The sequence below is a fragment of the Bos indicus genome, chromosome 7 (assembly GCF_029378745.1).
Source record: "Bos indicus isolate NIAB-ARS_2022 breed Sahiwal x Tharparkar chromosome 7, NIAB-ARS_B.indTharparkar_mat_pri_1.0, whole genome shotgun sequence".
Lineage (NCBI taxonomy): Eukaryota > Metazoa > Chordata > Mammalia > Artiodactyla > Bovidae > Bos > Bos indicus.
The window spans coordinates 31,687,612-31,705,229 of record NC_091766.1 but is presented as its reverse complement, the minus strand read 5'-3'; the positions used below and the strand labels follow the sequence as shown (position 1 = coordinate 31,705,229).

The window sequence follows — 17,618 nt, the reverse complement described above, 5'->3', positions numbered from 1 at the left end:
AAGGCAATGCCAAAGAATGCTCAAACTACTGCACAATTGTACTCATCTCACATGCTAGCAAAGTAATGCTCAAAATTCTCCAAGCCAGGTTTCAACAGTACGTGACCCATGAACTTCCAAATGTTCAAGCTAGATTTGGAAAAGGCAGAGAAACCAGAGATCAAATTGTCAACATCTGCTGGATCATCAAAAAAGCAAGAGAGTTCCAGAAAAACATCTATTTCTGCTTTATTGACTAGGCCAACCTTTGACTGGGTGGATCACAACAAACTCGAAAATTCAAGAGATGGGAATGCCAGACCACCTGACCTGCCTCTTGAGAAATTTCTATGCAGGTCAGGAAGCAACAGTTAGAACTGGACATGGAACAACAGACTGGTTACAAATTGGGAAAGGAGTACGTCAAGGCTGTATATTGTCACCCTCCTTCAGGCTTCCCTGATGGCTCAGAGGGTAAAGCGTCTGCCTGCAATGTGGGAGACCCAGGTTCGATCCCTGGGTCGGGAAGATCCCCTGGAGAAGGAAATAGCAACCCACTCCAGTATTCTTGCCTGGAGAATCCCAGGGACGGAGGAGCCTGCTAGGCTACAGTCCACGGGGTCGCAAAGAGTCGGACACGACTGAGCAACTTCACTTTCACTTCACTTATTTAACTTATATGCAAAATACTTCATGAGAAACACTGGGCTGAATGAAGCACAAGCTAGAATCAAGATTGCCGGGAGAAATATCAATAACCTCAGATACGCAAATGACACCACCCTTATGGCAGAAAGCAAAGTCGAACTAAAGAGCCTCTTGATGAAAGTGAAAAAGGAGAGTGAAAAAGTTGGCTTAAAACTCAACATTCAAAAATAAGATCATGGCATCTAGTCCCATTAGTTCATGGCAAGTAGATGGGGAAACGATGAAAACAGTGAGAGACTTTTATTTTGGGGGGCTCCAAAATTACTGCAGATGGTGACTGCAGCCATGAAATTAAAAGAAGCTTGCTCCTTGGAAGAAAAGCTATGACCAACCTAGACAGCATATTAAAAAGCAAAGACATTAATTTGCCAACAAAGGTCCATCTAGTCAATGCTAGGGTTTTTCCAGTAGTCAGGTATGGATGTGAGAGTTGGACTATACAGAAAGCTGAGTGCTGAAGAATTGATGCTTTTGAACTGTGGTGTTGCAGAAGACTCTTGAGAGTCCCTTGGACTGAAAGGAGGCCCAACCAGTCCACCCTAAAGAAATCAATACTGAATATTCATTTGAAGGACTGATGCTGAAGCTGAAACACCAATACTTTGGCCACCTGATGCGAATAACTAACTCTTTTGAAAAGACCCTGATGCTGGGAAAAATTAAAGGTGGGAGGAGAAGGCAACAACAGAGGATGAGATGGTTGGATGGCATCACCGACTCAATGCACAGGAGTTTGAGTAAGCTCTGGGAGATAGTGATGGACAGGGAATCCTGGCGTGCTGCAGTCCATGGGATCACAAAGAGTCAGACACGACTGAGCAACTGAACTGAACTGAACCATACCTCCTAGCTATCTCCTTGTCCTCATGAATAAGCTAAACTCAATGCAGATGTTAAGACTCACTCTCTCAGCTTCATACCATCCAATGCTTCAAGACCAGTTCAACCCAGGTGGTTATGGAATATACAAGTTAACAGTATATATAAATAGGATGAATTTATTACATTGCTTTGTCCTAAAGAAAGGTATGACACATGACATAAGGCAGAATATGACATTAGGCAGTGTAGAGCAAACCCAGACATTAGGTCTACAGAGAAGCTTATTAATATCACACAGCACCTAGTACCCAGGGTAATAGCCGTTAGTTCATCATCACTAGAAACTATCATCAGAAATTCTAATATTTACTTAGAAAACTTTTCTTTTTTCATTTCAAGGTAAAACAGAAAGAATGGTTGTGCTTTCCTACCATCAGGTATATTGTTTGAATGTAAAAATATTGACACAGTTGTAGTTAACTCATTAAGCACCAATAAGTAAAAAGAAAATTTATTATTAGAAAAAGATACATTTTGTGTGATCATATTCCCCCACTCTAAACTGATATTGTTTTAGTAGAGATTGAGAAGTGACAAATGGTAGTTATTTATTTTTGAGCATCTAGACACATATCATATCCAGCTTTGATTCATTATGACTGAGTTTTAGTACAATTATATAACTCATTTTCTTCTTTATCAGAAAAAAAATTATAGAATGAGGCTTTAGTCAAACAAATAAACTGTCTTGGGGTTAGGTAAACAATTTCCACTTTAAATTGGATCAACGAAATGTCTGAAAAGGTCTTCCTCTTATAGCCTCAGTTGTACAGATATCTGTACAGATATTGTATCTTCTCTCTTTAGAGACAGTTATCCTCCGTCTCAGGCTTCCCTGGTGACTCGTAAAGTCAGATAATAAAGACCTGCCTGCAATGCGGGAGACATGGGTTCGATTCCAGGGTTGTTAAGACCCCTGAAGGAGGCATAACAGCCTCAGTTGTACAGATATCTGTACAGATATTGTATCTTCTCTCTTTAGAGACAGTTATCCTCCATCTCAGGCTTCCCTGGTGACTCGTAAAGTCAGATAGTAAAGATCTGCCTGCAATGCAGGAGACATGGGTTCGATTCCAGGGTTGTTAAGACCCCTGAAGAAGGCATAACAACCCACTCTGATGTTCTTGCCTGGAGAATTCCCTGGGCAGAGGAGCCTGGCGGGCTACAGTCCTTGGGTCACAAAGAGTCGGATGTGACTGAGTGACTAAGCACAGCACAGCACAACAAAGGTAAAGTCAGTCTGGTATATTACCCGCAGAGGGTTAATCTAAAGAAATTAATCGCAAAGAGATTAACCTCAAATATCAGTGGCTGAAACTCCCCTAGAGAGCTGGTTACAAGGACAGTTTCTGCAGTTTACCCCGAGAGATTCTAATTCAGTAGATGTGGGGTTGGATTCAGGAATTTGGTTTTAATCTGTCCTTCAAGTTGCTGATTATTTGGGGGGCACACTCTGAGAAATATTTTTATTAAAAGCTGGATAACACCTGGATAATTCATACATTACCTATCTATTTATATTATACACATAATTGCATAGGTTAACACTTGTTTATATATATTAAAATTATGGAAAATTTTTATAGAAAGCATGATAACCTATTCAATGTTTTCAGGCTTCAGCTTTCTTGTTTATCTCTCATCCTGTGTGTGTGTGTGTGTGTGTGTGTGTGTGTGTACACACACTAATTGTTCTTTTATTTATTGTTCCATTTAACACTTTTTAACTTTAATTTTAACTTTCAAAATTATTAATAAGGAGCTTTGTGCTTTAAGAGGAACATCTGGTTTTGTGAGGTATTTGGGTATAGCTGACTTCCTATTAATCCCAATTGAAGTGACCCAGAAAGTACACTATAAAATGTAAAAATATGCATTGGAATGTAGGAAAAAGCACACTTATTAAATCTGAAAACTTCAAAAAGCCACTGTTACATAGTGGGAAGATGGAAATAGGCCAAGAATTGTATGTCCAAAACATGACAATTTAAGTGAAATGAATAAACTCATGGAAACAAAATTTACAAAGATTGGCTTAAGAAAAAATAGAAATTCTGAATAGTCCTATGTTATTAAATAATTGTATAATGAAACATTTTTAAACAAAGAAAGCTTCTGGCACAAAAGACATTACCAATCAACTAAGAAATAATTTAAGATGAGATCAAATATATTTTAGTCAATCATTTTCAGAACAGAAAATGAGACCACTTGAATTCACAATACTATCATAACTTTGGAGAAGGCAATGACAACCCATTCGAGTACTCTCGTCTGGAAAATCCCATGGACAGAGGAGCCTGGGAGGCTGCAGTCCATGGGGTCGCTAAGAGTCAGACACGACTGAACGACTTCACTTTCACTTTTCACTTTGATGCACTGGAGAAGTAAATGGCAACCCACTCCAATGTTCTTGCCTGGAGAATCCCAGGGACGGGGGAGCCTGGTGGGCTGCCGTCTATGGGGTCGCACAGAGTCGGACGCGACTGAAGCGACTTAGCAGCAGCAGCCGCATAACTTTGATAGCAATCACTGAAAGTCCCATTAACAAATGAAATTTATGGGCAAATCTCTCCCAATAACCTAGGTACAAACATCTTAAACAGTGCATTAGTGAACTGATAAGATACAAAATGTGGGGGAAATGACAATGCTGCATTTATTTCAGGAATGCAAGATTATTTTAACATTTGAATTTAGGTATTTCATAAATTAATATTCTAAAGGGGAAAATTACATGATCATCCTAACTACCCATTCATAATAAAAATTAGTAGAATTAAGAGGACAAAGACCATTGCTAATATAATAAGGAGAATCCTTTGTAGAAAGAAATCTACATTGTACTTAAGGGGAAAATACTGAAAGCTTTCCCCCAAGAAATTGGCAATGAGTATGATTATTGCTCTTTCTAGACTGTAATGAAGATTGCAACCAGTGCCATAAAATAAAAAAAATAAATGATTGGAGAAGGAGTAATCTGTAGTTATTCACAGATAGATCCAATAGACAATTGTACACGCAGAAAATTTAAAAGAATTTCCAGAATGACTATGAGAAGTAATATGTAAATTTATTGTGGCTAAGAATTAGAAGGTCAATATTTTAAAAATCAATTTATTTCTGAATAATGTCAACAATGAAAATTTAAAAAATTTTAAGTGTTATTTTACATACATTCAACATAACAAATATCTAATAACAAATCTAACAAAATATGCATCAGATCTTATAAAATTATAAGACATTAATGAGAGAGATTAAAGAAGACCTAAATAATTGGAACAATATATCATATTAGTGACTTCAGACTTCATATTGTAAAGATTTTGGTTTTCTTCAAAGGGAATATAGATTAAATTCTGCACTCATAAAACTCCCAATAAAATTTTTCTGGAAATATTACAGTTCAGTTCAGTTCATTCGCTCAGTCGTGTCTGGCTCTGCGACCCCAAGTATCGCAGCACGCCAGGCCTCCCTGTCCATCACCAATTCCCGGAGTTCACCCAAACTCATGTGCATCAAGTCAGTGATACCATCCAGCCATCTCATCCTCTGTGGTCCCCTTCTCCTCCTGCCCCCAATCCCTCCCAGCATCAGGGTCTTTTCCAGTGAGTCAGCTCTTCTCATGAAGTGGCCAAAGTATTGGAATAAAGCAAGGAACCATGAACAGCTCTCTCAGATATCTCAACCAGAGTTTCAAGAGAGGACTAAAGTCTAATGCCCTAAAAGTTCCATTTCATGAGTTATTAATAACTTCTCTCCTGTGCATCTAGAATGGTAACATATCTGAGAGAAGTGATAAAATTTTTACTCAAATTATTTTTTTTCCCTCTATTCAGATGAGGACATCAATTGAGAAAGTCTGGCAGACAGTTTTGAAGAAACAGAACAAGGAATGATATCAGCAGATAATAAGAGTAGTTCTGAAACCACAGAAATTAAATCAGGGAGGGTACTGCAGGGAGAGATAAACAGGCTAATACAATAAAACAGAATGCCCTGAAACAAGCTTGTGCATTTATTGACCATTAAGGTATGACAGAGATGCCGCTGAGGAATAGTAGAAAAGAATGATCTATAAATTCTGCTGGGTTAATTGGATGTCTATATATATCTTGTCTAAGGATAGTTATAGACAGATGATGATGCTAGATACATAGATAATTTTACCCCTATTTTTCTTTGTTGACCAAAATCATTTCTACATGGTGTGTACATCTAAAGGTACAAGGTCAAAACAATAATACTTGTAGTAAGTAACACTAAGAGAATACCATAATTAACTTGGGATAGTTTTTAACAGAACTCAAAATTAACATGAATGGAAATTTTAATAAATTAAGCTACATTAAAATTAGACAGTCATATTCATCAAAAAAAAACACTAAAAGTGTGAAAATACAAGCCACTGACAGGATATCTACAATAAATATATACAACTAAAAAAGGGTCTGTCACACATGAAGAGATGTGTATTCCCTTTAAGAAAGAACTCACCCATTACTAAGAGTATGGGTAGCTGTCAGCTTTCAGCTATTAATACCTTCAGAGTCTCCTTCGGCTTGTGAACTGAGATCATGCTTTTTTCAGGGTCATGCTGACCAAGAATGTAGTAGCTCAGGTCATATTCTTCTTGGTGTGTGTGTGTGTATGTGTGTGTGTGTGTCTGTGTGTGTTAGTCATTCAGTGGTGAGGTCCCTATCTAATCACTTTACAAGGTGTTACTCTTTAATAAAATTCGCATGTTTCACTCTCAGTATCTGCTTCCCCAGAACACAAACTGTGATGAATTCATGAACGAACTACACAGGGAATTTATAAAAGTCAATAAGAAAAGAACAATTACTTTTTTAAGGGGCAAACTCATTTTAAAGTGGGCAAAAATATGAATAGGCATTTCATGGAGTAGGGAAAGGGGACACATACACTGTTGGTGGGAATATAAATTGGTACACCACTGTGGGAAACAGTACCAAGGTGTCCCAAAAAACTAAAAGTAGCACTACCATATGACCCAGCAGTTCCACTCCTGGGTGTATATCTGAAAAAATGGAAAACATGAATTCAAAAAGATGCACGCACCCCTGTTCATGGCAGCATTATTTACAGTTGCCGAGATATGGAAGCAACCTAAATGCCCATCAGTTCACTAGCCTTCTAATATTTCTCATCAGCAAAAATTTAGTCTCAACTATATTTTGTTAAATGCTAATATTTCTAGGTTTTAAAACATACTTTTTTAATCATTAGTAATGATTAAAGAAATCATATCTTACCTAAAGAATCTTCTATAGTCTGTGAGAGATAATCAGCTATGAATCGCTGATAAGTGAGAAACTAGAAGAGAAAACAAATGAAATAGAAATTATCATAAAAATGATTAAGTTCTTAGCAGATTCATTTGCACCTCTCAGAAATTTAATTTTTTTCAGATTTTCTAAAGATTCTGTAAATAACTTGAAAATCCAGGCATTTATATCATTTATTGATCACAACATTTATCCTGATATAGTAGCATACCTAGCAATGCTGTAGAGATTTTAACATAACTTGCAATGACAGCACAATCTTGTTTTACAGCTTTTTAAACTAGAGATTTCTAGATTTTCTAGAATATAGAAATATAGGTTTCTATATTTATACTAGATAATAAATACTTTTCAGGAGAATCCAGTTTTCATTGATACTATGCTGTACATTTTAATGTTACATGAAACTAAATTAAAAGATATTGTTTTCATTTACATAGAAATAGTCTGACATTATCAACAATAAAATTTAAATAAAGGATGGACATATGCCTTTTGAAGTTGAAAGTCATATTTCGCTAGATCATTTTAAATGTTTTAGTTTCTTAAAAACAAAGGAGGAATATGTCTGTCAGATTTAAATGCAAATATAGAACATTATGTTCAAATGATCCCTGAACATTCTCCTTACAAAATACTAGAAGATATATGTATACATCTCTCTCCTATTAGCATCAATTAAATTCGTAGGCTATTTCATTGATGACTTAGAAATGTCAGACTTGTTGAAAATAGAAAACCCTTTGAAAATCAGTAAGTCTGACAATATAAACAACTGGGTATCCTGGACCAGGAGGAAGTGTTGTATAATCATGTCAATAAAGTTGTAACCAAAGATTATGTTACATACATAATTATATATTCTTAGGTTGCTGCAAAAGTGATTGCGGTTTTACATTGTTGAACTTTGTCATTTGATATTGGAATACATTTTAAACAAATGTGGCTATACTATACATCATTTCAATGCATATTTCTCACTTTATTTTTTTTGCTAATGACATATTACTTGTTATTTATTTTATACTTATTTTGTGCTACATGTGCTAAGTCACTTCAGTCATGTCCAACTCTTTGCCACCTTATGGACTGCAACCTGCCAGGCTCCTCCATCCACGGGATTTTTCCAAGCAAGAATACTAGAGTGGATTGACATGTCCTCCTCCAGGGGATCTTCCCAACCCAGGGATCAAACTCATGCCTCTTATTCTCCTGCACTGGTAGATTCTTTACCATTAACACCACCGGAGAAGCCCTTGAGCCTAGTCATATGATTTAAAATTCATCATTAGAAACCACAATTACTTTTGTACCAACCTAATATATACTACATACTGTATATAGTGATATTTAAGATACTAGGATTTTCTGAAGAGTCATGGAGAGGTTGGCATTCTAGATCAAGGAAAATTAATGTGCAAATAAATGGTATAGTCTAGAAAATCTAGGCAATTCTAGATTGCTGCATAAAGTCTGGGATGGTATTCTTTGATTTTTCTAGGAAATAATAACCACAGTGTCAGTGAAAGAGCTGTTCATGTGTTTGACTGTGAGTGCTGGACTGGCTAGGAAAACAATGGTCATCAGAAGACAGCCACTGAAGTGTGAGATAATGAACAACTTGGTACTGTGTCTGAGAGTTAACACATCAGGTTTACCCTTGGCTGAATTTGAAGACATAAATTAATACTCACTTTAAAAAAATAGAGTTATTTTTTTCTTTCATGTAAAGCAAGTCCAGAAATAGACAGTCCAGAGCTGATAAGAACAGTCTAAGAATCAGGGAACCAGTCTCCTACTCTCTTGTCCGTCAATCATCTTCAACTCATGCTTTCCTTCTGATGGTTCAAAATGGTCCAGGTACCACATTTGTTGTCAAGCCAGGAAGAAGTAGGAAACAGAGTAATCTCTTGCCCCAAGTCCCTTTAAGGACAGTTTTACACAAACTTTTGCTTATCTCTTATTGATCAGAACTGTCATTTGGCTAAGAGATAAGAAAATCTAGAAAAAAGTATTTCTTCGGGGACTTCCTTGGTGGTGCAGTGGATGAGAATCCACCTGCCAATGTAGAAGATTGACCCCTGGTCCAGGAAGATTCCACGTCCCACAGAATAACTAAGCCCATGAGACTATGTGCCGACAGCTATTGAAGTCTGTGCACCCTGGAGCCTTTACTCTGCAACAATAGAAGCCACTGCAATGAGAAGCCTGAGCAGCTCAAAGAAGACTAACCCAACTCACCACAACTAGAGAAAGCACATGGAGCAACAAAGATCCAGTGCAGCCAAAAATAAAATTAATTAAATTAATTAAAAATATTTCTTCTAGATACTTATGTTTACCACAAGTCATGGGTTTTATGCTTAAGGTGAAGGAGAAAAGTATTGGTTGCTAGGTAACTAGCAATCTTTTCTATGTTAGTATTTAGCATTTTAGAGATAGAGCCTTTCTGGATGATGATAATGTTCAGGAGTCTGCTAGTCATCCTAGAGAGGTGGGATGAGGTGTGGGGTGGGAGGGAGGTTCAAGAGGGAGGGGACATATTTAGGCTCAAGTGGTAAAGACTCTGCCTGCAATGTGGAAGACCTGGGTTCAATCCTGGGGTAGGGAAGATTCCCTGGAGGAGGGCATGGCAACTCACTCCAGTATCCTTGCCTGGAGAACCCCATGGACAGAGGAGCTTGGCAGGCTACAATTCATGGGGTTGCATTGAGTCAGACATGACTGAGAGACTAAGCACAGCACAGCACATGGCAGAAACCAACACAAGACTACAAATAAATTATCTTCCAATTAAAAATAATTTTAAAAAAGAAATTACTCAGGATAATAGTAGGATTTGCAAAGAATAGGTACCAAATCCATTTCAATATCCCCACTGAATTTTGGGAGAAAACTGAATGTCAATTAATAACTGCATAATCATAGAGTGTGAATTTTCACTGGTAGGGTGATTGTGTAACAGGATAAGAGAATCATGATATAAAGTTAGTAGGCTTTTAACTTTATCCATCCAAGTCAGGGATGCAGACGGTAGGGGGAAATTAAGAGCTATGGCCAACACTTGTAGTGAAAGAGTGTAGTTCTACAGCTTTGAGTTTTAATTACAACTTTGTCATTCACAAATTTTGTGATTATTGGCAAGGAACAAAACCATCTTGTTTCCTTGTTTATGAATTGGGAATAATTTCTATCTCAAAAGTGTATGGTAAATATTAAACAAAATAACATTAAAACATTGCTGGACTCATAGATTCTCAAAAACATTAACCACATGCTCTCCTAAATCCTACATTCTCCAATCTTTCTGTAACAGGAGATTATAGACTTTTCTAGAAAACTTTAGGACAGAAAAGAAGAGTACCATAGATTGAAAATACATTAAATAAACTTCAGTTATGAAGGTTTATATTAGACATAATTTATAATGAATGGGGACCCTCTGTTAGGTCATAAGTACAAAAAACAAGCCACTTGTTTTTCTTAGTACTCTGTACTAGACATTAGGGGAGAGGATGCTGTGTGTCTCAATGCCAGGCATGAAAAATAAGCAAATATCCTCCCAGGATGCCACTTTGCTAAAAGCCTACCATATGTCCACAGAGCAGTGGAGCATTAACAGCACATCTCATTTTAGATCTCCACTTGACAAGCCCAATGTAAAAGCAAGGGTGAGTTTACACTACACATGCTTATCTAATTTCCATTACCGCTAATCATGTGCACACAGCAGGAAGCCCAGAGCTCTTCAGAACGAGGCTTACTTTTTAAGAGACAGATTATGAAAGTCAGTGAACTTTCACATTTCTTACATTAATTAGCACTTTATATAACTGTGGATATATTATTTCATAACCTTAACTGTTAGTTGTGGCCACATACCCTCTACATGCTTTGAAAAAATAACATCATTTTTAATCTATTGCCTGGAAGGACCTGTAGACAGTCTGTCTTCATAAAAAACCCTCCAAGCCATTTTCTGAATTGCAGAGTAGAAACACTGTCTTAAGGCAAAGAGGCACCAGTGAAAGGAATGAAATATTTACATAAAAAGAAAAACCGTCCACTATGTTTCTATTTGAATTTTACTAAACTAGAGCATGCCCTTTTTTAAAGGAGATAAGGAAACTTTAAACAGCCTCCCAGGTGATTTTCTATTTTGATCTTTCTGATAATACAAGGAAGTATTTACGAAATTCTTCAGCCACAACAGCACAATACCTGACATTATAGGATACGCTACAAACACATTTCTCTGTGCAATTTCCCCCAGGATTTTTATAAGGCAAACAAAAGTGAAATTGAATAATTTTTTTCAGTATTTCACCCTGGATTATATCTTTTTAAAGTGTTTAAGAGTACAGAATATTGGAGAGGAAGTGTATTTTGATAAGATATAAGAACACATTGTCAAAACTGCAGAGCTTCACATCATCCCTATATTAAACCAACTAGAGTGTATTATTTCCACCAAATCTGCCTATATTTTAGAGAAACCCATTTTCCTGTGGAATATCCCATAGTAAAATAAAATTTCTTCCACACCAATATACAGGTAGCAAAATAAGCCAAAATCCAATACTTAGAGATATATAGAGTTTACATTTACCTCTTTATCCCTAATTGACTGAATATGCCATCTTAATGTTATCCAAGTCCCAATTCAACTGACAATCTCTGAAAATTGCTAATGTTACTCTGCTTTCTGCCAAATGATCTTTCGTTAGATTTCCAGTCTGTGGAAGTTCTTCTTGAGGTTTCATATTTTCAGCCTCTCCTTTTAAAATTGTATCATCGGGGGTGTTTGAAGCATTTTTATGGAGGGAAAACTCGGCCAAATGTTGCCTTTAAAGAAAATTTTCCTAAGAGTGTGCTGTCAATCAAGTGAAGCGTGATTACTACATTCAGTTCACAGGGAGGGTAAATAAGTGCCACAGGGGAAAGAGGATAGACACAGGTTCAAGTTCACGCACAGGAAGGCTTGAACAGCTTTTCTTCATAGCGTTGTCCTTATTCTCTTCAATTACACATGATTTCATCTCCATCATCCTCCAAATGGAAAAATATCAAAGACAAAAACAACATGCTTTGTCTTATTTAGCTGGTTAAGTCTTTCTATTACTGTCACCAAATGATTGTATGGAAATCTCAATTCAAAAGCAGGTTAATTGTGAATATAAAACTGACCCCAAAACTTCAATTAATTATAGCAGTTGAACTTTTTCTTTAAAAGATTCAGAAGATGCACTCCTAAATACTGAGAGAGCATCTCTAAAACCCTCTAATCTGCTAGGGGACAGACACATAAGTATCTTGTAAATGGTGGCGGGGGGGGGGGCGGGGGGGAGGTATTTCCTGGAACAGCATTAGGACTATTCCTAGAACTGTCCAGCAAAGCATTCTCCTATCACAGTCAGCAAAAACAAGTCCAGGAGCTGACCGTGGCTCAGACCATGAACTCCTTATTGCCAAATTCAGACTTAAATTGAAGAAAGTAGGGAAAACCACTAGACCATTCAGGTATGATCTAAATCAAATCCCTTATGATTATACAGTGGAAGTGAGAAATAGATTTAAGGGCCTAGATCTGATAGATAGAGTGATTGATGAACTGTGGAATGAGGTTCGTGACATTGACAGGAGACAGGGATCAAGACCATTCCCATAGAAAAGAAATGCAAAAAAGCAAAATGGCTGTCTGGGGAGGCCTTACAAATAGCTGTGAAAAGAAGAGAAGCGAAAAGCAAAGGAGAAAAGGAAAGATATAAACATCTGAATGCAGAGTTCCAAAGAATAGCAAGAAGAGATAAGAAAGCCTTCTTCAGCGATCAATGCAAAGAAATACAGGAAAACAACAGAATGGGAAAGACTAGGGACCTCTTCAAGAAAATCAGAGATACCAAAGGAACATTTCATGGAAAGATGGGCTCTATAAAGGACGGAAATGGTATGGACCTAAAAAAATCAGAAGATATTAAGAAGAGAAGGCAAGAATACACAGGAGAACTGTACAAAAAAGATCTTCATGAACCAGATAATCACGATGGTGTGATCACTGACCTAGAGCCAGACATCCTGGAATGTGAAGTCAAGTTGGCCTTAGAAAGCACCACTACGAACAAAGCTAGTGGAGGTGATGGAATTCCAGTTGAGCTATTCCAAATCCTGAAAGATGATGCTGTGAAAGTGTTGCACTCAATATGCCAGCAAATTTGGAAAACTCAGCAGTGGCCACAGGACTGGAAAAGGTCAGTTTTCATTCCAATCCCAAAGAAAGGCAATGCCAAAGAATGCTCAAACTACCACACAATTGCACTCATCCCACACACTAGTAAAGTAATGCTCAAAATTCTCCAAGCCAGGCTTCAGCAATACGTGAACCGTGAACTTCCTGATGTTCAAGCTGGTTTTAGAAAAGGCAGAGGAACCAGAGATGAAATTGCTAACATCTGCTGGATCATTGAAAAAGCAAGAGAGTTCCAGAAAAACATCTATTTCTGCTTTATTGACTATGCCAAAGCCTTTGACTGTGTGGATCACAATAAACTGTGGAAAAATCTGAAAGAGACGGGAATACCAGAACACTTGATCTGCCTCTTGAGAAATTTGTATGCAGGTCAGGAAGCAACAGAACTGGACATCGAACAACAGACTGGTTCCAAATAGGAAAAGGAGTTCATCAAGGCTATATATTGTCACCCTGTTTATATAACTTATATGCAGAGTACATCATGAGAAACGCTGGACTGGAAGAAACACAAGCTGGAATCAAGATTGCTGGGAGAAATAGCAATAACATCAGATATGCAGATGACACCACCCTTCTGGCAGAAAGTGAAGAGGAACTCAAAAGCCTCTTGATGAAAGTGAAAGTGGAGAGTGAAAAAGTTGGCTTAAAGCTCAACATTCAGAAAACGAAGATCATGGCATCCGGTCCCATCACTTCATGGGAAATAGATGGAGAAACAGTGGAAACAGTGTCAGACTTTATTTTTCTGGGCTCCAAAATCACTGCAGATGGTGACTGCAGCCATGAAATTAAAAGACGCTTATTCCTTGGAAGGAAAGTTATGACCAACCTAGATAGCATATTCAAAAGCAGAGACATTACTTTGCCAACAAAGGTTTGTCTAGTCAAGGCTATGGTTTTTCCTGTGGTCATGTATGGATGTGAGAGTTGGACTGTGAAGAAGGCTGAGCGCCGAAGAATTGATGCTTTTGAACAGTGGTGTTGGAGAAGACTCTTGAGAGTCCCTTGGACTTCAAGGAGATCCAACCAGTCCATTCTGAAGGAGATCAGCCCAAGGATTTCTTTGGAAGGAATGATGCTAAAGCTGAAACTCCAGTACTTTGGCCACTGCATGCGAAGAGTTGACTCATTGGAAAAGACTCTGATGCTGGGAGCGATTGGGGGCAGGAGGAGAAGGGGACAACAGAGGATGAGATGGCTGGATGGCATCACTGACTCGATGGACGTGAGTCTGGGTGAACTCCGGGAGTCAGTGAGGGACAGGGAGGCCTGGATTGCTGCGATTCATGGGGTCGCAAAGAGTCCGACAAGACTGAGAGACTGATCTGATCTGATCCAATAACTGAGAGTCAATTCACTAAACTTCCACAGTTGACAAAATGTGAATGCAGGTTGAATGAACATGTTAACTCTATCATATTACAGGGTGAGTGGAATAAGACTTTCCACTCTTATTATGAATGAATAAAACACAATTGTGGACTAGCAAGACATTCTTCTTAAATTGTATAAGTGCAAAATAAAAAAATTTTAAGAGGCCTTGAATTGGTTCAACTGGCTGGTTATTATAGACAGAGTGGGATTAGCTGTTGCTTCTTTTTAAATGAATTAAGTAAACACTCCTTAATTGTTCGGGGTCACAAATTAAGCTTCTGAAAGAAGAGTAAACAAGCCACTATATATCGTGTAAAGATGCTTCATTAAAGGGACAGCCAAGCTACCTGGTTTTACCCTACCCTTTGACTCATATTACTGAACCAGAGAGCTGCCAGCCTCTCCCTTGGGGGATAGCCATTAAACTGCTGACTAAGTGGCAGGAAGCACACTATAAATAATCTTTCCTACATACTTCTTCCCTGCCTCTTTAACAACCCTAGAGTGTTACTAATTTTGGGAAACAAGAAAAAAGGAAAAAAATGTTTAAAAATTAATGTGATACCTAAAAATATAATTTATATTTCATTCATATAAGCAGATTTGCAGAAAAAAAACTACAGTTTTTTTTTCCTCTACTTTTGTACTAAATGAAATCTGTCACATGAATTTATTCATCCTGTCTACCTATTAGATATTACTGCTTCTTTAAAAAAAAAAAAAAAAAAAGCATTTACTTAGCTGAGGTTCACAAATCCCATTCACGTTTCAGCAAAAGTTTAAAAGTTTATCCTTTTGTGTGAGTCTTGTAATTCTTTTTTTTTTTTTTGGCCATCCCCTTGTGGATTGAGGGATCTCAGTTTCCTCATCAGGAGTCAAATCCATGCTCTCTACAGTGGAAGCACAGAGTCCTTACTACTGGACAGTCAGCAAATCCCCTGTGTCCAGAAATTCTGACACTGGCATCAAACAACCAAAGCCTGGAAGTCACTTTTGCCACTCCACTTACCCTTACATCTAACTCCAACCTTCCTTCCATTTCCACTGAGGTTACTCTCATTCAGACTTCTCGAAGTTTCAGTAACACCTCCACTGCAACTTCTCTGACTGATTCCTCACAAACGCATTGTGTACATTCATAGGAGAGTAGCTTTTTCTTGTCCTGCTTCCAGTACACCCCCGGCTCAAATGACTTCAACAATTACTGAACATCAAAATGAAGTCCAAGTACTTTGGTAAGTATTCATTAAAGGCATTCAAATCCACACTCTGTTCTGACCCCAACTTCTCCCATACTTTTTCCCACTGATTCCCCTCAAATCATGCCATGATTCTGACAATTAGATGGCTGTCTTGGATCTTCCCTGGAAACTCTCCTTCTTTTGCTGAGTCCACTGTATTCACTGCCAAGATTTTTACCTGAGGTCAACATCCCCATTAATGCCATAAACTAATCCCTTGCCAATTCAACCTAGTAACCTAGCTCCTTTAGATCTCTGCTCAGATTCCATCTTCTCAGGGAACACTTTGTTAAAAATTCAGAGTAGATTAGGTCTTCTACTTCATATTCTCCTGACATTGTGCTTCTCCTTTGTGGTGTTCATAAGCATGTATGATTAAATACTTGCATAATTACTGGTCTACTTCTGTTTCTGCTACAAGACAGAAAGCTCCATGAAGGTAAAGACTGGTATCTATTTTTTCTCTATATTAATAGCACCTGGGGATGCAATCATTCCCCCTTCTTACTTCCTATGTGCAAAGTTTCTATTCCTATACTAATGCACAACTGTGCTAAGTCACTTCAGTTGTGTCCAGTTCTTTGCAACCCAATGGACTGTAACTCACCAGGCTCCTCTGTCCATGGGATTCTCCAGGCAAGAATAATGGAGTGGGTTTCCATGCCCTCCTCCAGGGGATATTCCCGACCCAGGGATCAAACCCACTTCTCTTAAAGTCTCCTGCATTGTCAGGTGGGTTCTGTACTACTAGAGCTACCACCTCACTTCTCTTGTCACTGCAGTAATATGCCATGATAATGTGTATACGTATCTTATCTGCAGCTTTCTTGCTCCGTTTATCTTTGTCTCATTGCAGCACCTTGCACAAATCTGTGCAGCTAGCATTCAATCTTTGTTCAATCTACCAGAGTGGAAAAATCATAAAATGAGTGTTTTTACACACTGTAAAACCCACATGTAAGAGCTGACCTTTGACAGATTGGGATTATTAGCTCTGACTTCAGATAATCAGTATAAATTCTTATCTAAGTGAGAATAAATGAAGTCTACATTTTTTGCCATTTCATTAAAGGGAAGGTCTTAAACCCTAAACTAACCATTTCTAAGTAAATTCATTTTTATTTTTATTGTGTTTACCCTCCAAATAGAGTTTATTTCACATTTGTGTAGTTCAAATTCTTTTCATTCAAAGTCAATTAAACTCTTTTTGGCATGTAAATGTACTAGGCTTCTTCACAGAGAAATATGTCAGTTTGCTAAAAGGCCAAATTTTTTTCAGCAACATGTGGGTCTTCTCATGTCAAATCACCCCAGCCAGCTTTTCTTAAGGCTTGGCAATGTGCCAGCAGCTCTAGAATTTCCACAGAAACTCACCAATTTCTACTGGAAATACAGCATCATGATTCAGTGTACCTATGGGACTAGTCTTAAATGTATAGTTTCATAATAAGTGTACTATTTTATTTAAAGCCTATGTCCATTTGGATTGGCTTGAATGGAAGCTAATGTAGACTGCATGGAACATATTCTTGTACCACCAACTGATGGTGCTGCCAGATGGGTCAAGAAAGACCTCATATTACTATACTTAGAGACAAATTTTCATATCACTTTAGAAACAAAAATTAGACAACCATTTTTCCTTAACTTCAGGAATAATTCACAGATATAACTGTACATATTTAAAGTGGACAGCACAGTTATTTGATGTACACTGTGGAATGACTACCAATATTGAGATAATTAACACATCTGTCTTCACATAGTTAACGTGTGTGTGTGTGTGTGTGTGTGTGTGTGCGCGTGTGTTTGGTGAGAATGCTTAAGATCTACTATCAAGTATACAATGCCATATTATTAACTACCATTACC

General features: G+C 37.7%; 1 long non-coding RNA gene across 2 annotated transcripts in view; it reads right to left on the bottom strand.

Moving 5' to 3' along the window:
- Window positions 1-17,618, bottom strand: part of LOC109561865 (uncharacterized) — a 103,689-nt gene that overhangs the window by 40,024 nt on the left and 46,047 nt on the right. For both annotated transcript variants that reach the window (XR_002181096.2, XR_011567597.1), the window contains exon 4: window positions 6,849-6,909. This is a non-coding gene — a long non-coding RNA (uncharacterized lncRNA). The remainder of the gene's footprint in view (window positions 1-6,848; window positions 6,910-17,618) is intronic.